This window comes from Hypanus sabinus, chromosome 22 (genome assembly GCF_030144855.1).
Source record: "Hypanus sabinus isolate sHypSab1 chromosome 22, sHypSab1.hap1, whole genome shotgun sequence".
Lineage (NCBI taxonomy): Eukaryota > Metazoa > Chordata > Chondrichthyes > Myliobatiformes > Dasyatidae > Hypanus > Hypanus sabinus.
The window spans coordinates 56,577,660-56,603,336 of record NC_082727.1 but is presented as its reverse complement, the minus strand read 5'-3'; the positions used below and the strand labels follow the sequence as shown (position 1 = coordinate 56,603,336).

Genomic DNA, 25,677 nt, shown 5'->3' with positions numbered 1-25,677 from the left:
CTTTAGCCTTCATGATTTTTGTTATTTCCAAGTGCCTTTGTACTTTTAATACAGTATTTTTAAACAGTTTGCTTGAAGGTTAACAAATTTTCCTTGTCTCTCAGAGACATTTAAAGAATATTGAAGTTCATGACAGTTCTGACAAAAGACTCACCGCTGCCAAAAAATCCTGTCAAAAAGAGGAACTACATTACCACATCTCCAGGCTCTAGATTGGACAAGGTCGTCCATGGATGTTGTGTCCCAGTGGACTATGTGATACACAAGCCAGGGCAGTACAATATGGAGAGTAAGCTGTTGGCCATGCAGCTGGCTCCCCCTCCCCTCGCAGGGCCAACGGAACGGCAGAGACCAATACAGTTCGGCACCAGCAGTGTTGCAAGAGATGCTAGTCAACATTGAACTCAACATAGGGCTGTCTCAGGGACTCCATTTCTGGACTTTTCCCTTGGAGTTTACTCCCAATGTGTTCCCCATGAGTAGGTAAAAAGGAGTGGAGTTTCAGATCAGTTTTCCTTCTCCTCAATGAGCTGCCATCTACAACGGACAAGCCCCATATGCCTGAAGCGATTGGTTTTAAGGTGCTAGTAATTTGCCTTTGCCCCATCTTGTGTCAGTAGAAGTGGTTCCATCGAGCTTTGTAGCCAAGCCGCACATGAAGGCCAGGTGCTGGACTTGGCTGTTTGAGATCTCTCAGGCTCTAATGGTATATGAAGACTTGGATTTGGTAGCTCCATCCTTGTCGTCCTCTCTCTGTAGTTTAGTTTGTATGCTGATATTGCCTTGTTTTTTTTCACTCTGAGTTCAACAATTTCCAGTACTAATTGTCTATCCTCTAATATTTTTCCAGTTCCTTTTATACCTGCTCATTGCTACCTTTGCATTCCTCTATAAAAGTGTATTGAATTACTATACAATTGGAACAATGAAAAATCTTTAACTCAAATTTCTATCATCAGCTGCCTTCTTGTATGCCTTAGGACCTCCTGTTATAAAACATAAAATCCCACAGGTTCACCAGAGAGCATTATATACTGTATGTATATTGTGATAACAATATATAATTATACAGATCAGAAAGAGAATACTCACCTCAAATTGTGCAAATTGTGCCAGAAATGAGATCTGAGCCGCTGCCTCATTGGTGGAGTGCTTGGTAGCGTAGTGGTTAGCAAAGTGCTACTACAGTGCCGGTGACCCAGGTTCAAATCTGCCACTGTCTGTAAAGAGTTTGTACGTTTTCCCCATGACCTGGTGGGTTTCCTCTGGGTGCTCTGGTTTCCTCCCACATTCCAAAGGTGTTGGGGTTAGTAGGTTAATTGGTCACATGGATGTATTTGGATAGTAGGGGCTCATTGGGCCAGAAGGGCCTGTTACTGTGCTGTATCTCTAAATAAACAAATGTCTCTGGGAAGGGATTAAAACAAGTCCACAGAGCATTTCACCATCCCGGCAGCTCTTTTTTTTTACTTGTAAAATCGCTTCACTACATCATTTGTCTATTTATTTAAAGAACTCCAGCTTTTGCTGCACTGTGTGTTCACACTTAATTTGGCTAGAAGCAATCTTCTTCAGACTTTGTCAGAGCTTTGATCTAAACATGAACGGAAGAACTGAATTATAGAAGTGAGGTGGGAGCAGCTCATTTTGAAGTGTCGTTTGAGTGAGAGTGGACATGCTTGGATAAATAGGCAATGTCCAGTTCCATTAGCAAGCCTTCAGAAGGAGAGGCAGCCCTCTCCAGCAAGCAACATGACTTGACCACACTCAGAAACGAACCTCAAGTAAAAAGTCATGGTGCGTACCTCTCAGTCAATTCACCAGAATGATCACAACAGTTTATGAAGGCCAGCACTACCGACTGCTCAAGGGCAATTAGGGACAGGAAATAATGAGGGTCTTGGTGGTAATATCCACAATTCATAAGTACAAAAGAATTTCTTCTTCTGGTAATATGTATTCTGGTCATAGCATTCCTGAATGTTTCTTCCCAAGACACATAGGTTACCTTGCTTTTCATCTACAGGACTGTGCAAAAGTCTTAGGTGTATATATATATAGCTAGCTAGGGTGCTGAAGACTTTTGCACAGTACTGTATCTGTCAAGGTGGAGCAGAGAGTGAGTTTGTAAATCTGGCGGGAGCAAAGGATGCTGGGAATGATGAGGGTGGAGCGCTGCAGGAGAAGGAATTCAGTGGTTGGGAAGGGGTGGTGCAGGTGCAGACACACCCATCCCTGAGACTCCAGGGAAGGTCATTTGATTCCAAACAATTGGTTTATTGATCATTACAGAATGTCTCTCTGTATGCTTCCTGCTCCCTCCCTTCTCCCTTCCTTTTTCACAACCATGATTCCCCTCTCCCTGCCCTCTTCCTACTCTCAGTCCACAGTACAGACTCATATCAGAATCAGGTTTATCATCACTCACATATATCATGAAATTTGTTTTCTTTTGTGTGGCCTCAGTCCAGTGCAATACTTAAAATTACTGCAGTACTGTGCAAAAGTCTTACCTATATATATATGCCTAAGACTTTTACACAGTACTGTATTTGAAATTGACAGTTTTCCTGCAGTTCTATATTGTTTTATTTCTGTTATCTTTCTTTTAAAATTTTTATATCAAACCTGATTTTATTACTGAAGACCAAAGAAAAACTGTAGATGCAGGAAATCAAATAAAAGCAGAAAATATTGGAAACATTCAGCAGATCAGGCACCATCTGTGGTAAAGCAAAAAGTTAATACCATTAACTCTTGGGTGGCGGGGTCACATCTCTACCAAAGGAGGTGTAAGGGAAGCTTTCCCTCCGCTAGCCTGCAGGTCACCCTAGGACAAGGTGGAGCACCTGCTTAGACCCCAGTCAGGGTCACATGAAGCCATGGCAGCAGGTGGTGGATGGTCGAATGAGCAGCCGGTGAAGATCACAAGTCCTGGTTAGGTGACCACTGTCACCAGGCAGACGATTTGGACACTCAAAGCTGCTGCACAGATTGACTCTGTGGTTAAGAAGGCATACAGTGCACTGACCTTTATCAATCGTGGGATTGAGTTTAGGAGCTGAGAGGTAATATCGCAGCTATAAAGGACCCTGGTCAGACACCTCTTGGAGTACTGTGCTCAGTTCTGATCGCCTCACTATAGGAAGGATGTGGGAAACCTTAGAAAGGGTGCAGGGGAGATTTGCAAGGATGTTGCCTGGATTGGGGGAGCATGCCTTATTAAAATAAGTTGAGTGAACTCGGCCTTTTTTCCTTAGAGCAACGGAGGATGAGAGGTGTATAAGATGATGAGAGGCATTGATCGTGTAGATAGTCAGAGGCTTATTCCCAGGGCTGAAATGGCTAGCACGAGAGAGCACAGTTTTAAGGTGCTTGGAAATAGCTACAGAGGAGATGTTAGGGTAAGTTTTTTATGCAAAGAGTGGTGAATGTGTGGAATGGGCTGCCGGCGACAGTGGTGGAGGCGGATACGATAGGGTCTTTTAAGAGACTCGTGGACAGGTATATGGAGCTCAGAAAAATAGAGGGCTATGGTATCCCTAGATAATTTCTAAGGACATGTTTGGCACAGCTTGGTGGACCGAAGGGCCTGTATTGTGCTGTAGCTTTTCTATGTTTCTATAATGTCTGGTGTCACCCATCTTGTAAGAAGAAAGCAAAGGCACACAACTTCAGTAGAAATATTTGCCAAGACCAAACATAATTATGGAAAGACTGTGATTGCTCATATCATACACCATGGCACGTAATGAACGAATGAACCATTAACTCTGTTTTCTTATCTACAGATGCTGACTGACTCATTGAATGTTTCCAGCATTTACTGGAATTCTGTTACTATTCTCTTTATTTAAAGTTCCTCTGCCTTAAACTAATTATGCAACTTACACTACAGACAATAAAGCTGACACTTGTTGGTCTCAATGTCCACAGATACAGAAGGCATATTATACATATTATAAAGAATTGTCAAATCTTTCATTGGGCCAGAATTTTCTGTAGTTGGTAAACAGACCATCCCTGATGTTCATTACGTCTTCCTGTGTGAGTTTAAGTTCCATGATAATTCACAGCGGGAAAATTATTTTTAATTAGTTTCTGAATCTCTCTTCCCCTCGACAGGAAATGGGATTGTGTTTGCAAGGCACACCTTATCGTAACCTATCATGGTTAATGAGGAGTACTGCAGGTGAATCAAACAGAATATTAGAAATGAGTTCAATGTCAAATCAGAGAGCAAAATTAAGAGATAGTAGATTGGATGATTAATGAAGAAAGAACTGGAAATCAAAAGTAACATCTTTGTGTATATGATTTAAAATTCTGAAGGAATGAGATTCCATTCTTATAGAGATTAATTTTCAGTTTTACTGACTGTGATTAAAAATGCTTATGCTAATGATAAACCAGGACATAAAACTATTTTCTCTGCTGACTAGTGTTTGTGTCACTGATACCAGTGAACAAACATCACCCAAGTTCCCCAAGTCAAGCCAACTTGATTGATATTTACCTATACACATGTACACCATCAAACGAGACGTTCCTCTGGACCTGGCTGTAAAGCACAATAGTACACATAACACACATGTAACCCACAATAACTTAGGAAAGTAACGATAAAATCTACAGATAAATTATGCATAAATAAACAAAGTAAAGTGCATAAGTTAAATATTGTAAAGTACAGAATTGATTAACCGGTGACACTTTGAATGTGATGCGGCAGGGAGTTCAGAAGCCTAATGGCCTGAGGGAAGAAACTGTTTTTCATCTTGACCGGTCTTGTTTTTATGCATCGTAATCTCCTGCCTGATGGTAGAAAATCAAAGAGGATGCTGGATGGATGAGCGGGATCCTTAATAATGCTAAAGGCCCTGCGTACGCAGCACTCCTGATAAATGTCTCTGATGGATGGCAGGGTGACCCCTATGATCCTCACAGCCATTCTCACTGTTGATGCTCAGCTTCTCTTATACCAGATGAAGATACAGCTTGTCAGGACGCTCTCGACAGTGGTCCTGTAAAATTCAGTTAAGTTGGGGATGGGGGAGCCTCACTTGCCTCAATCTCCTTAGGAAGTGGGGCCACTGCTGTACCTTCTTGTTCAGGGAGGTGATGTTAAGGGACCAATGAGGTCATCCATGATGTGAACGCTGAGGAACTTGGTGCACTTAACTCTCTCTCTACAGAGGAGCTACGTATTCACAAAAAGTGTGGCAGATACCTAGCAACCCAGATTTCTGAGTTTAACCACATCTCAGATTTCACCTGAAGATAGTTTTTAATTAGCACTTAAAGAGTGTGTTATTTTCACAGTGAATTCTAAGCTAATGTATTTGCACCAAATTACCTTTGATAATTAGCTTCTGTCACTTTAAACATTGTAAGCAAAAGAGAAGTAAACAGCAGGCCATATTTTGTTGAGAAAGTTGTAGTGAGGCTCTGGGCATGTATAATAATCATGAGCTAAATCAAGGATCACTTTCCAGCAGCAATTCAATTAAAAAGGAAATTGCTTGTTAGCTGCCCAGCATTACTAAACAGATAAAATGTTGGAGCATTTAAATGACAGGTTACCACTATGTTCATAAGAAAGAGTTGGGACTTATTCCAGGTATGATTTCTTAATCATTGCTAAACAGCCTTTATTTTCTCTGAAATTGATATTTATAACATCAAAGCTTCATTCTATTTTTAACATTGCATTGTCTCTAAATCAATCCAATCTGCCTTTTCCAGTTTATATATCAGATCTGACATCATATATGGAGAGCATAAAGTGAGAAAATGCTATGTTGTGCATTTCACAGGAAATTAAAAGAAGCTGCAGATGGAAGAGTGTAGAGCAGCACTTGAACAAAGGCACAAGAGATTGTATGGGATTCTGCCTGGAAAGGAGAGGTTGGGGTTGTTCTCAGTGGAGTGCAGAAAGCTGAGGGTTGGTCTATAAGTGTTTTGGGAGTTAAGGGGAATGAAAGGAATATATGAGAGGAGCATATATATATTGTATCTGTTCCCAAGGGCATGGGAACCTACAACTAGAGTGACAAGCACAGGAAAATCTACAGATGCTGGAAATCGAAAGCAACGCACACAAAATGCTGAAGGAACTCAGCAGGCCAGGCAGCATGTGTGACAAAGAGGAAGCAGTCGATGTTGCGGGCCAAGACCCTTCATCAGGACTGGAAAAAAAGAGACGAGAAATCAGTATGGGGGGAGGGGAGGAAACGTACAAAGTGACAGGTGATAGGTGAAACTGGGGGAGGGGAGGGGTGAAGTAAAGAGCTGGGAAGTTGATTGGTGAAAGAGATAATGGATTAGGGAATGGGGAATCTGAAAGGAGAGGACAGAAGTCCATGGAAGAAAGGGAAGGGGGGGAGGAGCACCAGAGGGAGGTGATGTGCAGGTAAGGAGGTAAAGTGAGAGAGGGAAATGGGAATGGGGAATGGTAAAGGAGAGGGGGCAATTACAGGAAGTTCAAGAGATTGATGTTTATGTGAGGAAAGGAGGAACAGTTTAAGCTTGTATACACTGGAATTTAGAAGAGACAGAGAAGACCAGATGGAAATGAATGAGACACTGAAGGGTCTTAACAAGATGGATGTACTTCCTTTTGTGGTGAAAACATAGAACAAAAGTCATGGTTTAAAGCAAAAAAATCTCCTTCATATGACAAATTTATGAGTACTTATCCCTTCAAGGTTCATGAATGTTTGGAATTCTCTACCTGAAAGAATGGTGAAGCTAGGTCCTTGGATGTTTTTAATGAAAAGTTAGATAGATGCTTGATAATCAAAGGCGGGGGGGAAATACCAAAGGTGATTTCTTATGAGATTAGTTTAGCTTTATTTGTCATAAGTACATCGAACCATCAAAACATGCAGTGAGATGTGTGGTTTGCTTCAACGACCAACACCATCCGTGGATGTGCACATGTTGCCATGCTTCCGGCATGGATACAATTCCCTAATCCTATTTGGAATATGGGGGAAACCACAGCACCTGGGAGAGCAAACAAACTCCTTACAGACAGCGGTGGGAAATGGACTCTGACTGCAATCACTGGCGCTGTGAAGGATTACACTAACTGAGATGGTAATCTGAGCCTAATCACAGGACAATTTACAATTACCAACTGGTGGGTCTTTGAACTGTGGGAGGAAACCAGAGGACGTGAGGGAAAGCCAAGCAGTCACAGGGAGAACGTACAAACTCCTTACAGGCAGTGGTGGAAATTGAACTTGGGTCGCTGGTACTGTAAAGCATTGTGCTGACTGCTTTGCTATCATGCTGTCCCAAAGTCACATACATATTTACCTTATGTTCTTCCAAGATCCTTCAGACAAGGTCACCTTTTCACTATGATGCAAATTTATAACTATTGAATCTATTTTAGTTCAATTAGTCAAGATGAGGTAGAAGACTTTCAGTCAAGGTAAATGTTCCAGTCGTCAGTTCATTCATTACGTGCCATGTCGTATGACGTGGGCAATCATGGATTTTCCATGACCATGATTGTTCTTGGCAAATTTTTCTGCAGAAGTGGTTTGCCATTGTCTTATTCTGGGCAGTGTCTTTACAAGGTAAGTGACCCCAGCCATTATCGATACTCTTTAGAGGTTGCCTGCCTGGCGTCAGTGGTCACATAACCGGGAGTTGTGATATGTGCCAATTGTGATATGGCTGTCCACCACTCGCTTCCATTGGCTTCACACAACCCTGATCGTGGGAGGGGGGCTAAGCAGGTGCTACACCTTGCCCAAGGGTGACCTATAGGCTAGCGGAGCGAATGTGCACCTTACACCTTCTTTGGTGGAGACGTATCTCCACCCCACCACCCACAGTAGTCGGAACTCTGTTAGCTGAACATCGTTCTTTCTGAACCTGGACAGTGATACAAAACAAACACACACAACATGCTGGAGGAGCTCAGCAGGTCAAACAACATCCATGGAAATGAACAGAACTTAGTAAAGGATTTTCTGAAGTGCAACTGTGATGAAGTTATGTGCACTGGAATTCATAACAACTGGCAAACTGAAGGGGTGCCGCTGTTCTATTGATGGAGTTTGAGCAGAATGCCCTGTGTGAAGCCTTGACGTAAGTTGAAACTTGAATCAATATTGCATGTAAGCTTTCTGTGTCCCATATGCCCGACATTTCCTGGCTCACATCCATCAGCTGTGGGATGCACAGAACCATGGGCGCCAAACATTGAGATACTGTGCAATCTGGCCTTTGTGACAATCCAACACACTGCAGTGACCCCAGCACACTTCAATATATGAAAATCCTTCACACAGTTAAATATTAATGTTCCCAATATTTGTGCTGAAGTTTCCTGGATAGAATTCTCAAGAAGATTGGCACAATATCAATAAGAAGATAGAATGATTTCTCTACTTGAAAAGGGGAGAAATAGTATTCAATATTAACAAGAAAACAAAGTGAAGACAGGTCACCATGCAGCTTGTGAACAACAAGATAGGTAGGAATAGTTTATGTGCAGTGTCTTGTGTATTGAGAATTAATGATTGCACTGATGATCAGTATGAGGGTCTTTGGAAAAGGTGTCAGAATCAGAATCAGGTTTATTATCACCGGCATGTGACATGAAATCTATTAACTTATCAGCAAGTTGTGAGTTTGTGGGCAATGAGGCAGGAAGTGATGAAAAAGTGAGAAGGAGGTTTGACAGCACCTAATTTTTCCATGACAAAAGTCACTGAAAACTCTCATCAAATTGTAGATGACTTCTTGGAGCGAGATTCATACTGGGACATAAGGAGGACTACAGTTTCTAGAATCTAAACAAAACAAAAAAAAACACTGGAGGACCTCAGCAGACCTGACAACATCTGTGGAGAGAAATGGAGAGTCCATATTTTGGGCCAAGATGGAGTTATTGCCTGAAAGGCTTTCTGACCATAATGGGTGAAGTGGCATACCAGGGATGGAGGCAACACACTCAAAATGCTGAAGGAACCAGCAGGCCAGGCAATATCAATGGGGAAGATTAAACTGTCGATGTTTCAGGCTGAGACCTTTCATCAGGACTGGAAGAAAGAAATGAGGAATTAGAGTAAGGCGGCGAGGCGGGGGAGGAAGAAGTACAAGGTGGTAGGTGACAGGTGAAGCCAGGAGAGGAGGAGGAATGAAGTAAAGAGCTGGGAAGTTGTTTGGTGAAAGAGATAAAGGGCTGGAGAAGGGGGGAGTCTGATAGGAGAGGACAGAAGGCGATGGAAGAAAGGGAAGTAGGAGGAACACCAGAGGAAGATGATGTAAGGAGATAAGGTGAGAGAGGAAAAGGGGAATGGTGGGGGTCAGTTATCAGAAGTTTGAGAAATCAGTGTTCATGCCATCAGGTTAAAGGCTGTCCAGATGGAATATAAGATGTTGCTCCTCCAACCTGAGTGTGGCCTCATCATGGAGGTAGAAGAGGCCATGGACTGACATGTCGACGCAGACAGGAAGCAGGGAGGAGAGAGCTGGAGATAGAAAATGGGAGAGAGGGTTAAAATATTTAATTCTCTTTTCCAATGGCTGCACCTGGTCTCAAGGTGACACTGGAAAAGTGACCTCACAATCCTCCCTGCAGTCAAAATGCTCACCTCCTTCAAAGAACGTAAAATGCTTAAAGAGACTTAAAAGAGTGTCTTTAAGTAGCATTTGACCTTGCAGAATGACATGCAACCAGTGAATAGCTTGAGTAACCATGGTTTCACACCTGATTCAGATAACAAGAAGGCTGCATGAATATTGCATGCCTCCTGAGACAAGCCCTTGATGGTCAGTTGTAGTGAAGGTCTATCTGTGGGTTGGTTATGTGAATAATTACTTCTGTGTCTTGTGACACCTGTCCAAACATTAGAGCCAATGCTTTAATGTCAACTGAAAGTTTTTTAAACAAATTCATGTTTTAATATATCAAAATCAGAAACTTATTTTCCATTAGTTTCATAAAGTAAGGCCAAGGATAAATATAGCTACTCACCAATGTAGCACAACTTATTTAAAAAGTATAAATGCCTGTCTATCCTACGCACAACTTACATTCAATGGTTCAATGGTTCAGTGTTCCATTTAATATCAGGGAATGTATACAGGATACAACCTGAAAATCTTACTCTCCACAGACAGCCATGAAACAGAACTAAAACCCCAAAGAATGAACGAAAGGAAAATGTTAGGGCCCCGAAGCCCCATCCCCTCCTATGCACAAGCAGCAATGAAGCATCAGCCCTTCCCCTCCCCCCCACTTATTCCAGCAAAAGGTATTATCCTCCTCACTGCCACCACACAAGCAATAGCAAAGCCCCCAAAGAGACCATGATCTACAGTCCATCAAAAACCACGGGTCACCCAGCAGTTTGACGTTTTTCCAGGATCTCTCCTCTCCCTCACTAACAAGGCAGAGAGACCGTGAGAGGATGAGACCAACTGCTCGTTGTTTTGATGTTACAACTGCACCGTTGCTTTTTATTTTTTCAGTTCCCGACTCAAGAATCGCTAGCAAGCTCTCTCTCACGCTATCAAGTGAGAGAGAGAGAGAGAGCGAGAGCGAGAGCGAGAGAGAGAGAGAGAGAGAGAGAGAGAGAGAGAGAGAGAGAGAGAGAGAGAGAGAGAGAGAGAGAGAGAGAGAGAGAGGAGAGAGAGAGAGAGAGAGAGAGAGAGAGAGAGAGAGAGAGAGAGAGAGAGAGAGAGAGAGAGAGAGAGAGAGAGAGAGAGAGAGAGAGAGAGAGAGAGAGAGAGAGAGAGAGAGAGAGAGAGAGAGAGAGAGAGAGGAGAGATAGAGAGAGAGAGAGAGAGAGAGGAGAGAGAGAGAGAGAGAGAGAACGACCACTGGAGTGTAGAGGCCTTTCAGAGTTATACCCGCTGTCTTGATTTTCCAAACTTCCGTGATGATTCAGATGGCGACACCGGCAAGGAATCAGGCCCACAGGACCGCAGGGCCACACCTTGAAGGCATATCCCTTCCAGGCTGCTTCTGCAGATATTGAAAAATGGCTGCTCGGCGAACTCTGATAGCTGGAACCCACCGCTATAAGAAACTACAGTTTGAGTGCGGCTGTAGGTCACGGACTCTGACAAGAGCCCAGCCACCTTGAAAAGCCACCATTCCTCTTTCCTAATATCATATGTGTTATAGAGGTAGCTCTCTACCTTCTATCACCTATCCAGAGAAGTTTTTATATAGTGGCAGTGGACAAGGGTTACCATACTGAATCATACCATTTCTAGGGATATTCTGCCAATCAGAAAACCAGTATCTCACAGTTCTTAGTCTTATTTCAATTTCTAGTGATGTCAGATTTACAACATAACTCATTTTTTTCCTCCTTTTAATACTAAATCAGTAATTTCTACTATTTAACACAAAGTCAAATTTCAGCCAACCAGCAGAGAAACATAATGACTGGTATCAATTACAGTACTGTCAAGGTAATAAACAGACACAATGTGAAGGATTTTCACAGTGTGAGTTTTCAGGCTCCAGTGAGTATGTAAATAGGATAATAACTATGATGAAGAATGCCTATGTACTGAAAACTCTAAATGGCCAAAGTATTAATATATAGTGTACCTGTCAACTGGATAGAAAACAAAATGCCTTTCCCCTAAGTAACACAAGAGTAAGTACAGAGGTGATGGAATCTAATTGACACTGAGAACAGCTCAAAATATAAGCCAAAGATGTCCCTTGGAAAATAAAATTACAACTTCCAAAGGGATGAATTCAGGCAACAGAGTTCAAAGGAATCAGCTTAATTAGAAAATGCAGATAGCAGCATCGTGCTATCGTGGTTAATTCTGCTGTCTCAAGGTGACAGAGTTCAGGGTTTTGATTCAGATCTTAGACATGGTGTTTGCTCGTTTTCCCAATGACTGCATGGGCTTTGCTCTGGCGTTCCAATTTTATTCCATGAGGCGTGGTGGTGAAGATTGGCAGGCAATTAACCAATTATGCCTCTGTAAATAGTGAGGAGGAATTAGTGTAAATGGATTCTTGATGGATGACACAATGGTGGTGGACCAAGCAGCCTGCTACTGTGTTGTATGAGTTCATGATGTGGTAAATTCTACTTGTAAATTATCAAAAGCTGGTTTATGCCAGGTAGAAGGGATTTTAGCAGATTTTGTATCACTCAGTCCTCTAAACATTTTTATGACATATTTATTTATTGTGATGGCAGTGCAGAATTGGCTCTATTGGCTCTTCGAGCAACCCCTGATTTAAACCTAGCCTAATCATCGACAATTTACAATGAGCAATTAACCTACCAACCAGTAGGTCTTCAGACGTGGGTGGAAACTGGAGGACCCGGAGGAAATACATGCGGTCATCAAGGAGGACATACAAACTCCTTACAGGCAACTATGGGAATTGAACCTGGGTTGACTGTACTGTAAAGCTCTGTGCTAATCACTGCGCCACTGTATCACCCTATTTATTATACTCAATTCAAAGCTGGCATGACTTATCTGGTCAATCTCTGTTTGTTTTTAAATATACAGTGATAACAAAAATCAGTATCAACAAAATTGACAGAAACAAAACCAATCTATTAGAAACCAGACCAAAAAAAAACTTCTCGTTAAATACATATTAATTACATTTGGTTTTCACTTGTCTAATGATATAAATATGTGTCATAAACTATATGTTTAGTTTCTAACATAAAAATATAGATGAGTAGCCTATATCATAACTTGTTCTTAGTTAAAATGACATGAAGGCCCATTGAATAACTAGTGCAGAGGTTCCCTACCTGGGTTCACAGACCCCTCAATTAATGGTCAGGGCCCATGGCATAAAAAAGGTTGTGAACCCCCGAACTAATGTGCTACATTTTTAACAGAAGTAAAAATTTGATATTTACTTACTGTAGCAACCAAACTGCCATACTAGGGTGGAATGTTAAAGTTTCTTGTTTTAATAGACACCTACCACTGTAGAAAACAATTGAATGCTCCCTTTGTATGATAAGCTTGATTCTTGACCTCACAATCTACCCTACCATGGCCCACTGCATTCTCTTTCCAACTGTGACACTTTATTCTGCATCCTGTTATTTCTTTTAACTGTGCTGTACTGATGTGATGAAATGAGCCGCTTACAAAACAATGTTTTTCACTGTACCTTGGTTACATGTGCTAATAATAAACTGGTTTATTTACTAATTTGCATTATATTGATTATTGGTCATGGGAGTTGTGCTCCACAGAGGCACCAAGGTCTATGTCCCAAAAAGGCATCATAAAATGGCAATGCAATGTTTTGATTATGACAGGGCATCTAAATTTGGCTGTAAGTGTCTAAGTTCAATATGTGCAAGAATATTGTAGTTGTGATGGGAGTAAGCTTAGGGGGAGGAGGCTGTTTATTGAAGCCTAAATTTTTTGATTCGGAAAGTTGTGACATTGATCTTTGCTACTTTTTAAAATCTTCCAAGAGGACCTCAACCTTGTCGTAGGGTTTGGAGGCTTGTGAGCATCAATGAGCTGGAGAGCTATGTTGGCTGGACTCAGGGCTTTATGCTTTGGCTCTCAGTAGGGTCACCGATGCCAAACAGGTCACAGAGCAGAGGCCAGACTAAGAGTGGTCCACCGGCCCTCCAGGTTCAGGGGTTCAGCTCAGGGCCAACAACTGTGACTGGTAAAACAGAATTGTTACAGAAACAGGAATGAAGAATCCTTCTGTATCAGTTCATCATATTGCCCCACTACTATGATGAACTAACATAAAGGGTCTGGACCTACTTTGGGGTGCTCTGCAGATTTGGATCTAAGGACTCAATTTGGTTTGGAATGCTGTTGCTTGCCTCTATTGTTTGCATGATTTGTGTTTTTCTTTCTCTCTTTCTCTCTGAGGGTTGGTCTTTTTTTAAATTGGGTTCTTTCGGGTTTCTTGCATTGTAGCAGCTTGTAAACAGACGAGTCTCCAGGTTGTATAATTTATACATTTCTTGATAATAAATGTACTTTGTATCTTTGAATATCTGTATGCAACGGTATGGATGGACAAAGGTGGAGACCCTGCATTGCTGCCCTATGCACCAGCAGTGTAGCGGGCAGGCTCTAACTTAATAAAATAACCTTTTATTGAGCTTTTTTTGAATCTTAATAAAACATTGTAACTTTTACATTTTAACTCTCTAATAATATTACAGCAGAAAGTCACGTCTATTGTCTTATGCACAAGTACGTGCACAGATGAAATGAAAAGCAGCACGGACGCATAGCACCAGGTACACAACGTACACATAATATTAAGAATTGATATGCTTCCGCATTTCTGCACCTAATTCTTATTAACGATTGCTTGATCATTTTAAACTTTAATTTCCACACTTAAGAAGGATAAGGTGATAAATTTTGTGCTTTAAGTTTGATATTCTTTTTTTGTCTATTTCTTTCAATTTCTTTGTTGTCGTATTCATTAGAACTGTTGGTAGGAAATTTTGATACAGAGACTAGTTACCATGATCAATGTAGAGAGCAGAACATTTCACGTTCATAATTGTATGGGCAATTCAGAAGCTGGTTCCATTACAGCTTGCTAATATTCATTATTTAAGATATTTTCAAATTGTTTTGAAATTGCATTCTGTTTGTCTAGTAGGAAACAGCTACATTAAAGGACAGAAAATGTTTGTAATGATCTGCTTACAGAATTACTCATTATATCGTGAAGGCCTGAACACCGTTGCCATGGTAACGCAGAGAGGAAGTGCTCAATGTAACATGTTGGGATGGTGACAACATTAATACATATTTAAATTATTTCTGTTTTTGCATGTATTGGACCTCAATGGTCCCAGTTGAAATAGTATTAAGTGGGTGTTAACTAGCAAGTTCACAGACAATGTATGAATGATTACAGATTACAAGTAAAATAACACATCAAGTAAATTGGATGCCATCCAATGTTTGGGTTTAAGGCCACTTTTGCTGTGACATTCTAAAATGCATGTAATTAATTGTAGTTGCTCAAAAAATAAAAGACTCCATTATTTGTTCGAGCTGTCATCATATAATTTGAAAGATGAATGAAGAAAAGCACATGCAGGGGAAACTCAGAATCTATTAGTTGAGATTAGAGATGCACAGGTTAATCAAAGAATCCAAACAACACACACAAAATACTGGAGGAACTCAGCAGACCTGGCAGCATCTATGGAAATGAGTAAATGGTTGTCAGTTCGAGTTGAGACCCTTCATCAGGACTCGTGAAGGGTCTCGGCCTAGAACGTTAACTGTTTACTCATTTCCGTAGATGTTGCCTGACCAGCTGAGTTGTTCCAGTATTTTCTGTACATTGTTTTGGAGTTCCAGCATCTGCATGTTTTCTCTTGTTTGTCAAGGAATGCTGATGTAAGTTTATTAAATAGAGGTTGTACCAATCAAAGTTAAAAAGGGTTTTATTTTCCAATGAAATACTTACAGAAATAAAGAAGTAAAGCTAATTTTCTGATTTAAATTTCAAAGTAAATTTATTATCATCATCATCATTATGTGCCGTGTTGTATGACATGGGGGATCATGGTTCTTTGACCATGATTGTTCTTGGCAAATTTTCCTACAGAAGTGGTTTTCCTTCTTCTGGGCCGTGTCTTTACAAGACGAGTGACCTCAGGCATTATCAGTACTCTTCAGAGATTATCTGCCTGGCATCAGTGGTCATGTAACCAGGACTTGTGATATGCTTCACCTACCCCCATGGCTTCACATGACCCTGGTCAGGGCTAAGCAGGTACTACACCTTGTCCAAGGGTGACCTGCAGACTAGCAGATGGAAGGCGTGCCTTCTACCTCCTGTGGTAGAGATGTATCCACACCCAGACACCCAAGATTTATTAGCAAAGTACATATATCTCACCATATACAACCCTGAGATATATTTTCTTGTGGGCAAGCAAAGAAACATAATAGAATCAATGAAAGACCTCTCCCAACAGGACGAACAAACAACCAATATGCAAAAGACAACAAACTGTACAAATACAAAGGAAAATAAGAAATAATAATAAAAATTAAATATCAAAAACATGAAATGAAGAGTCCATTGGAAAGGTGAACTTTTCAATGTTTCTGTGGTAAAATATTTATCTCACAATGTGACATGGTTAGTGTGTGGTGCTACTCCACAACTCTTGATACCTGGCTTTGGTCCTGACGTCTGGTACACTCTGTGTGGCGTCTGGTACACTCTGTGTGGTGTTGGCACATTCTCCCTGTAATGACATGGGTATCCCCCCAGGGTGCTCCAGTTTTCTCTCACATGCCAAAAATGTGGTGGTTAGTATGTTAATTGTCTACTCTATGTTATTTCAGTATCGGTGGGTGGCAGGAGAATCAGGGTGGTGGGATATTCGGGGGGGGGGGGGAGTGGGGACATTTTGATGGAAATATGAAAGAATAAAATAGGGATTTTTGAAGGTGGGTGCCTGATGGTCAACGTGGATGCAGTGAGCCAAAGGAGCTTTTTCTGTGCTGTGGAAGTCTTTGACACTTTATAACCGGCAGTGCCATTTACCCATCTGTTATACATCAAAAAGTCAATTTACAATATCCAGGTAATTTTGTGCAACAGCTGGCCATCCATGCTCCGTATCCAACCATTTGATTGGTGACACATTCAGTTCCTGAAATACTCAGATGCTCCATCACTTTTAGTTCAGTCTGTGCCAAAGACAAAACCAGGCTACCCTGACACCATCCACCAAACCTATGTTAGAGTCATAGTCATAGAACACTACAGCACAGAAACAGGTCATTCAGCCTACATAATCCATGCAAAACTACAAAGCTGTCTAGTCCACCTGCACCCAGACCATAGGCCTCCATACCCATCCCATCCATGTACCTATCCAAATTTCTCTTAACTGTTGAAATCAAACTTGCATCCACCACTTCCACTGGCATTCTTCCACACTCTGACCATCCTCTGAGTGAAGATGTTTCCCTTCACCTTTCATCCTTAACCGATGACCTCTGCTTCTAGTCTCATCAAATCTCCCCTCAATCTTCTACGGTCTAAGGAATAAAGTCTTAACCTATTCAATCTTTCCTTATAACTCCGATCCTCCAGATCTACCAACATCATTGTAAATTTTCTCTGTACTCTTTCAATCTTATTGCTATATTTCTTGTAGGTAGGTGCGAAAAACTACACACAATACTCCAAATTAGGCTTCACCGATGTCTTCAACACAGCATCCCATCTCCTGTACTCAATACTTCGATTTTCTTCCACAGAGGACAAAGTTTTCAGGTGCTACCCTAACATGAAATTATAAAACTATTCCGTCATCATCATTAAATCCCCAAAGTTCAAAGTATATATGTAGTATACAACCCTGAAATTCGTCTTCACCACAGGCAGCAACAAAACAAAGAGCCATGAAACCAACCTGTTCAAGGAAAAGCAACAAGTAACGAACCGCCTGCCCCCACAAGAAAAATCATGCAAATGGCAACAAAAAAACCCCACAGAATATCAACCACAAAAGGCAGCTCAGCTCAGTACAGCTCAGCCTAGTGTTCATTACCCTTACCTGCGGGTCACTCCAATTCAAAAATTACCCAAAGAGTCGTAACAAAATGGAGCAACCAGAACTAGAAATAGAACACATCATAAAAGAACTGAATTAGAGTCCAAATTTACAACCTGCATCGATTAAACCTTGTTCTGGCCCCATCCACCGACAACATCGAAGGAACTCTCTAACCGACAATATTGTGAAGTATTTTGACCAGATAGGACAGCCGCAATTCAAAAAGGCAGCTCACTATTCTCCAGGGCATTTGGGGATGGGCAATAATTGCCAGTGTCACCAACAGTGCCCATATACAAGTTCAAGTTTATTGTCTTTCAGCTATACACATGTATACCACCAAACGAAATAATATTCCTCCAGATCAAGGTGCACAATACAGTACAAAGCTCACACACGTGAAACTCCCTGATTTTTCTGCTGGTTAGGTGTTTGATGTTTTCTTTGAATAAGTTCCATGGTGTTTCTTTGTTTTGATGGCTGTCTACGGGAAGACGAATCTCATGGTTGTATACTGCATATATACTGTACTTTGATAATGAATGCACTTTGAACTTTGAAGAGTAGATATACAAAAGAAATCGTTTGTCTTCCCACTAAATCTGCTCTCACATTGAGTAGATCTCCTGTTGAGACCCTCGTCAAAGGAACCTGATCAGCAAGTCCCTGTGAAGACAGATTGTAAATGTCACAAAGGCTGGAAAAACCAAACCCCTGGAGAGAACAGGCTGTCAAAGATGTCAAACAACATGAATGTTTCATTCACAGACATCCAAACGCAGTTCTCAAAAAAACTAAACATATCAATACATATTTGAAATACCAATACTCCCAGCTCAAACACCCCCCCCCCCATTGTCACGACTACAGAACATTCTGATATAAGTGCTGCTGTCCGTAAGGAATTTAAGTTCTTCTCGTAGTTGCGTGGATTTCCTCTGGGTGCTTCAGTTTCCTCTCACATCCCAAAGAAGAACAGGTTAGAAGGTTGATTGGTCACATGGGTGTAACTGATGGCACGGATTTATTAGGCAGGAAGGGACTGTGCTTTATTGGTAAATAAAAAAATAAACTAAAAACATTTAGATTAACAAATTTAAATCAGTTTTATTCAAGGCAAATATTAGCTGTAGCCTACCTGTCTCCCTTACTGCCATCCTCCTGTATTGAAAAGCATGGACACTGAACCTGCACCAGGTTCAGAGGACACATTGCTCAGTGTAACTCCTGAAAAAAACTGCTGAGAATTCATACTCATGGAGCCCAATATCACGAAGCAGATGAGTGGACAGTGATGATCAAGGTGACTGTGTGAGAGTTCAGGGAAATCTGATCAGAAGATCCTAGTTATAGGAGCAGAGCAGAATTAGGCCATTCAGCTCATTGTCACTGCTCTGCCATTCAATCATGGCTGATTTTATTGTACTTTCTGAACTCCATTCTCAAGCCTACTTCCTGTAATTCTTTTATTTATTTTATTTATTTATTGAGATTCAGTACGCCATAAGCCCTTCTAGCCCTTGGAGCCGAGCGATCCAGCAGGCCCCCAAATTAATCCTTGCCGAATCACAGGTCAAGTTACATAAACCAATTAACCTATCATCATTCTTGGACATCTTTGAACTGTGGGAGGAAACCAGAGCATCAGGAGGAAACCCACGAATTCCACAGGGAAAACATAGACACTCTTTACAAGGCCCTCTCCAATCAAGTTCCCCACAATTATTGAAGCAGAAGCTGGCAGAAGACCAAAAAACAGAGAAGCAGAATTAGACCATCATGTCTGTTCGGCCATTCGGCCGTGACTCAACTGCTGGCCTGTGTAGCCCTTGGGCTGTCCTATTTTGGCCTCATTGAAATTCAAAGTAGTTTTCTTAATCAGCTGCCAATTGACAATGCCTGTCTTAAACTTGAACGAACAGTCTGCATAGGGTTTTTCTGAAAACATACAGTAAGTCCCATGTGAAGCTCATTTAAAGGAAGATAAAGGGAGATTCATTCTTTAAGAACATGATGTAGAAAGTGCACTGGCATGCATAGAAAGATAGTTGACTGTCATGAGAGAAAGATTGATGGTAAATTGCTGATAAACAAAATGAGAAGTGATGTTACCTGGATAGTGTGGGCTCCTTCTCTGTTCTTGGCAGTCAGAGGTACATACTTTGAATGGCAGTATAAAGAATTATTGTTGTTCCTTTCTGCACCTTGTGGTGCATCAGGCAGCAACCTTACTGTTTCTTTAGCATTTTTGTTTTTTTTTTAATGAGAACGAGTTGCTAGCTTGATATTCAACTCAACACGGATGGAAAACATCCAAGGAGCCAGCTGGATTTGAACTTGGGACCACTCGCCTCAAAGTCTGGTGCAGATGTCACTGAACTACCAGCCAGCATAATATAAAGAATATGCTGTGGCGGCTCATTTCCTAGCGTATGCGAACCGACTCACAATTAGATAGCCTACGGGGGTTTGCGAGCACAGAGCTTTGGAGCCTCTTCGCCATGGGGGGCCGGTTGACAGAGGCTTAAAAGTGAGGCTGAAGTTTTCGAATAAAGTTTTTCCTTCGACTGCAGTTACCGACTCCGTGTCGTAATTTTAGCGCTGTTTGTAGCACACCGCTACAATTGGTGACCCCGACGGTCCAAACGATTTTTGGACCAGAAATGACCGACGCCGCCTCTGTTCATGCGGTTTCGTTGAAACTGCCGGGTTTCTGGACACAGCGCCCGGACCTATGGTTCCAGCAAGCCGAAGCCCAATTCCACGTTCGCCGGATCACCTCAGAAGACACCCGCTACTACTACGTGGTGGGCTCCCTCGACCAGGACACAGCTGCCCAGGTCGCGGAGTTCGTACAGTCGCCCCCGGCAGACGGCAAGTACACGGAATTCAAAGCTCTGCTCCTCAGGACTTTCGGACTCTCACGGCGCGAGCGGGCTGCCCGTTTACTGCACCTGGATGGCTTGGGCGACAGACCTCCATCGGCTTTAATGAACGAGATGTTGTCTCTGGCCGAGGGACACACAGGCCTCATGTTTGAGCAGGCATTCCTGGAGCAGCTGCCCGAGGACATACGCCTGCTGCTGTCCAACGCGGATTTCAGTGACCCCCGGAAGGTGGCAGCCCGGGCGGACTTGCTGTGGAATGCCAAAAAAGGTGAGCGGGGCGTCCATCGCACAGATCTCCCAGCCACGCTCCCGGCAGCAAACCAGTCCAGGCCCGGCCGCAGAGCCCACTAACCCCCGGCCCAATGACCACTGGTGCTTCTACCACCAGCGGTGGGGCGCAGAAGCCCGCCGTTGCCGCCCGCCCTGCAAGTTCCCGGGAAACGCCAGGGCCAGCCGCCGCTGATGGCTACGGCGGCTGGCCATCGGGATAGCCTCCTGTATGTGTGGGATAGCAGGTCGGGACGCCGCTTTTTAGTCGATACTGGGGCTGAGGTCAGCGTTTTACCTCCAACAAGTTACGACACTCGCAGCAGGGCACCGGGTCCCCCCCTGAGGGCCGTGAATGGCAGCACAGTAAGGACCTATGGCACCCGTCAGGTGCAGCTACAGTTCGGCCCCAGCCAGTTCACGTGGGACTTCACACTGGCCGCCGTAGCCCAACCGCTTCTGGGTGCGGATTTTTTGCGAGCTCACAGCCTGCTGGTTGACCTGCCCAGGAAGAGACTGGTACACGCCGAGACCTTTCAGACGTTCTCCCTGGGCGCGGCCCAGTTGCCAGCCCCTCACCTCGGCTCCATCACGCTGTCCGACAACGACTTCACCAGGGTCCTGGCGGAGTTCCCATCGGTTCTGTGAACGCGGTGAAGGGCCGACCTTCTAGGAAGTACCTGAAATGCCGGATTGCCAGGTAGAGCGCCAACAGTTCCCGGTCAAAAGCACTGTACTTGAGCTCGGGTGGTCGCAGGTGTTTGCTGAAAAACGCCAGGGGTTGCCAGCGACCTGCGATGAGCTGCTCCAGCACCCCACCGACTGCCGTGTTTGATGCGTCCACTGTGAGGGCGGTAGGGGTGTCCATTCTGGGATGTACTAGCATTGCGGCGTCAGCCAAAGCTTCCTTCGTTTGAACGAAAGCGGCGGCGGACTCCTCGTCCCAGGTAATGTCCTTGCCCGGACCCGACATCAGGGCGAACAGGGGGCGCATGATCCGGGCAGCTGAAGGGAGGAAGCGGCGGTAGAAATTGACCATACCTACGAATTCCTGAAGGCCTTTGACCGTGGTGGGTCGGGGGAAGTGGCGGACCGCATCTACCTTAGCGGGCAGAGGGGTTGCCCCGTCTTTAGTAATCCTGTGGCCCAGGAAGTCAATGGTATCAAGTCCGAACTGGCATTTGGCAGGGTTAATTGTAAGACCGTACTCACTCAGTCGGGCGCAGAGTTGACGGAGGTGGGACAGATGCTCCTGACGACTGCCGCTGGCTATGAGGATGTCATCCAAATAGATGAACGCGAAGTCCAGGTCCCGTCCCACCGCGTCCATTAACCGCTGGAACGTCTGTGCGGCATTCTTCAGGCCGAACGGCATGCGGAGGAACTCGAAGAGGCCAAACGGGGTGATGAGAGCCGTCTTGGGGACGTCGTCAGGATGCATCGGGATTTGATGGTACCCTCGGACAAGGTCGACCTTGGAGAAGATCCGGGCGCCGTGCAGGTTTGCCGCAAAGTCCTGAATGTGCGGCACAGGGTAGCGGTCCGGTGTGGTAGCCTCGTTCAGCCTGCGGTAGTCGCCGCACGGTCTCCAGCCCCCCGTCGCTTTGGGCACCATGTGCAGGGGGGAAGCCCAGGGGCTGTCGGACCGCCGGATGATCCCCAATTCCTCCATTCTCTGGAACTCCTCCTTCGCCAGTCGGAGCTTGTCCGGGGGAAGCCGCCGAGCACGGGCATGGAGGGGTGGTCCCTGTGTCGGGATGTGGTACTGTACGCCGTGCCTGGGCATGGCTGCTGTGAACTGCGGTGCCAGGACCCCTGGTCATCCCGCCAGCAACGCCACCTGTCCTACATCTCTGAATACACAACGGATGTCCGGCACGTCTCGGGTAAGGACAATGTCGTGGCGGATGCGCTCTCTCGCCCTACCGTTCATGCCCTTTCCCAAGGGGTAGACTTTGAGGCACTGGCAGAGGCACAGCAGGTAGATGAGGAGATTCCGAGTTACAGGACTGCAGTCTCTGGTTTGCAGCTCCAGGACTTCCCCGTGGGCCCAGGTGAGAGGACCCTACTCTGTGACGTCGCCACCAACCAGCCCCGTCCGGTCGTCCCCGCAGCCTGGCGGCGACGTGTTTTCGACTCCATTCATAACTTGGCGCATCCCTCCATCCGGACAACTGTCCGGATGGTTTCCAGCAGGTTCGTTTGGCACGGACTCCGCAAACAGGTCAGTGAATGGGCCAGGACGTGCATGCACTGCCAGACGGCCAAGGTTCAGCGGCACACCAAAGCCCCACCGCAGCAGTTCCATCCCGCCCACCGGCGTTTCGACCACATTCATGTGGATATCGTGGGCCCCCTGCCAGTGTCGCGCGGAGCGCGTTACCTCCTGACTATCGTGGACCGGTTCACAAGATGGCCAGAGGCGGTCCCGCTCACCGACACCACCTCCGAATCTTGCGCCCGAGCCCTGATCGCCACCTGGATATCCCGCTTTGGTGTACCAGCCCACATTACCTCCGACAGAGGCGCCCAGTTCACCTCCAGCCTGTGGTCAGCTATGGCCAGCCTTTTGGGGACTCAGCTGCACCACACCACTGCCTACCACCCACAGTCGAACGGGCTAGTGGAGCGTTTCCACCGTCACCTGAAGTCGGCCCTCATGGCCCGCCTGCGAGGAGCCAACTGGGCGGACGAGCTTCCCTGGGTCCTTCTCGGCATCCGCACAGCGCCCAAGGACGACCTGCACGCCTCGTCGGCCGAGTTGGTATACGGCGCGCCCCTGGCCGTCCCCGGGGAGTTCCTACCAGCCCCGAGGGGGCAAGAGGAAGAACCCGCTGCAGTCCTGGGCAGACTTCGCGAGAAGCTCGGTAACCTGGCCCCCATACCCACTTCACAGCATGGGCGGCACCCGACCTGCGTACCCAAAGACCTACGGAACTGTAAGTTTGTGTTTGTACGAAGGGGCGGGCATCGGCCACCGCTGCAGCGGCCATACGAGGGGCCGTTTACGGTGCTCCGGGACAACGGGTCCACGTTCGTGCTGGACGTTGGGGGGAAGGAGGAGGTTTTCACGGTGGACCGCCTCAAGCCGGCCCATGTGGACCTGGCACAACCGGCCGAGTTTCCGGCGCCTCGGCGCAGAGGCCGACCTCCCAAGCAGGTTCTGGCCCAGGCTGTGGACATTGGGGGGTGTATCGCCGGTTCTGGGGGGGGGTTATGTGGCGGCTCATTTCCTAGCGTATGCGAACCGACTCACAATTAGATAGCCTACGGGGGTTTGCGAGCACAGAGCTTTGGAGCCTCTTCGCCATGGGGGGCCGGTTGACAGAGGCTTAAAAGTGAGGCTGAAGTTTTCGAATAAAGTTTTTCCTTCGACTGCAGTTACCGACTCCGTGTCGTAATTTTAGCGCTGTTTGTAGCACACCGCTACAATGCTGCAATTTGCTGCAATCTTAAAAGAAAGGTTTCCTAAATGATAAGGACAGGAAGAAAACCTGGATAGTTAAACTAAAAGAGCAGACAGTGTCAAATGTGATTTAACATATACAGTATATTTCTAAGGTAAAAAGTTGTGGAAATGGAATAAGAAGGAATTGATGTATTTTTAAATGGAATTCAAATACTTAAATCTCTGAAAGTGTGTATGTTGGCAATGTTAATACACTTGCTGTATTTATCATAGGTGTTTTAGTACAATAGCAATAATAAAACTACAAGAGATCGTATGGGATTTCAGGGAATCTTGTCTTGTCCATAAAAGGTGTAGTGACCATTTAGTTTATAATAACTAGGTATCATGGTTGAGGAAACATTGTTACAAGGAGAATCTTCAGGTAGTCAGGCCTAGAACGTGTTCAGTGCATCAAATAGTGCTTTGAAAACTAATTAATTTATTGTGTTGCACTCTCTATGGTGCATGAGTCTTGAGCAAAGACACTCATATGAACACCTCTCATTCATTCCCGAGCCAGTTAAAGGAAATGGATATTCAGTAATGGTTGCAGATTGGAGGGATACTTCAATTGAGTATTGTCCTGAGGCTGAGTTAAGAGATCTTTTGGATCTTACTTCAAGGATGTATTAGAGATTTGAGGGCAGGATCTGTGTAATCGGGGTCAGGGGACATTTGGTAAGATTGCATTGGGGCAGTGTGGAAGTGTACCAAAGGAAGTGTAAGGTGCTCTTTCCCTCCGCTAGCCTGCGGCTTACCCTTGGGCAAAGTGTGGCACCTGCTTACCCCCCCTCCGCCAACCAATCAATGTCACGTGAAGCCATCGGAGCAGCTGGTGCCTATCACGTCCTGGTAATGCGACCACCAATGCCAGAAAGACAATCTCTGAAGAGTATTGATAATGGCTCAGCTCACCTGTCTTGTAAAGACACTGCCCAGATGACGGCATTGTCAAACCACTTCGGCAGAAAAAATTGCCAAGGACAATCATGGTCATGGAAGGACAATGATCGCCTATGTCATGCGACATGGCACATAATGAATGAATGAACATTGGAGCAAAGGTGGTCTAGGGTGCAGTTGGCTGATTTGATAGCACTATAGAGATGTGATAGGGGCAGGAGACCAGAGGTGTCTGTCTTTAAGTGGTAACTGAAGTGAGTAGGATAGGAACAAAAAGAAAATATATATTTTGAAGACTATTAAATGGAACCATGCACCAGATCAACTAGGTAAGGCTGATGCTCTTTAAGTCACACAAAAGCAGGCTTATGAATGGCCAGTGCTGAATCTGGGTAATTCCACATAAAAATGAATTTCAGAACTTGGTAGATGTGATTGTATTGCGATGGAATTTCCTTACATAGTGCACAAAAACTACATTCTGCAAAATAATTTCTGGGCTTGGATCGATGCGTAAAGGCTAATTGGAGTCTTAATGGAGAAATTTCTAAGGAATGAGGAAAACTGCAATTCCTTTGTCAGGTAATTCTTTGACATTGGCAGC

General features: G+C 44.4%; 1 protein-coding gene across 1 annotated transcript in view; it reads right to left on the bottom strand.

Annotated features, from left to right (window-relative positions):
• LOC132379644 (phospholipid phosphatase 4-like) overlaps nt 1–19,802 on the bottom strand; it is a 296,084-nt gene extending 276,282 nt beyond the window's left edge. Inside the window, exon 1 of the mRNA XM_059947813.1 lies at nt 19,677–19,802. The gene's annotated coding sequence lies outside the window, so the exon portion shown is untranslated. The remainder of the gene's footprint in view (nt 1–19,676) is intronic.
• Between the last annotated feature and the right edge of the window lie 5,875 nt (nt 19,803–25,677).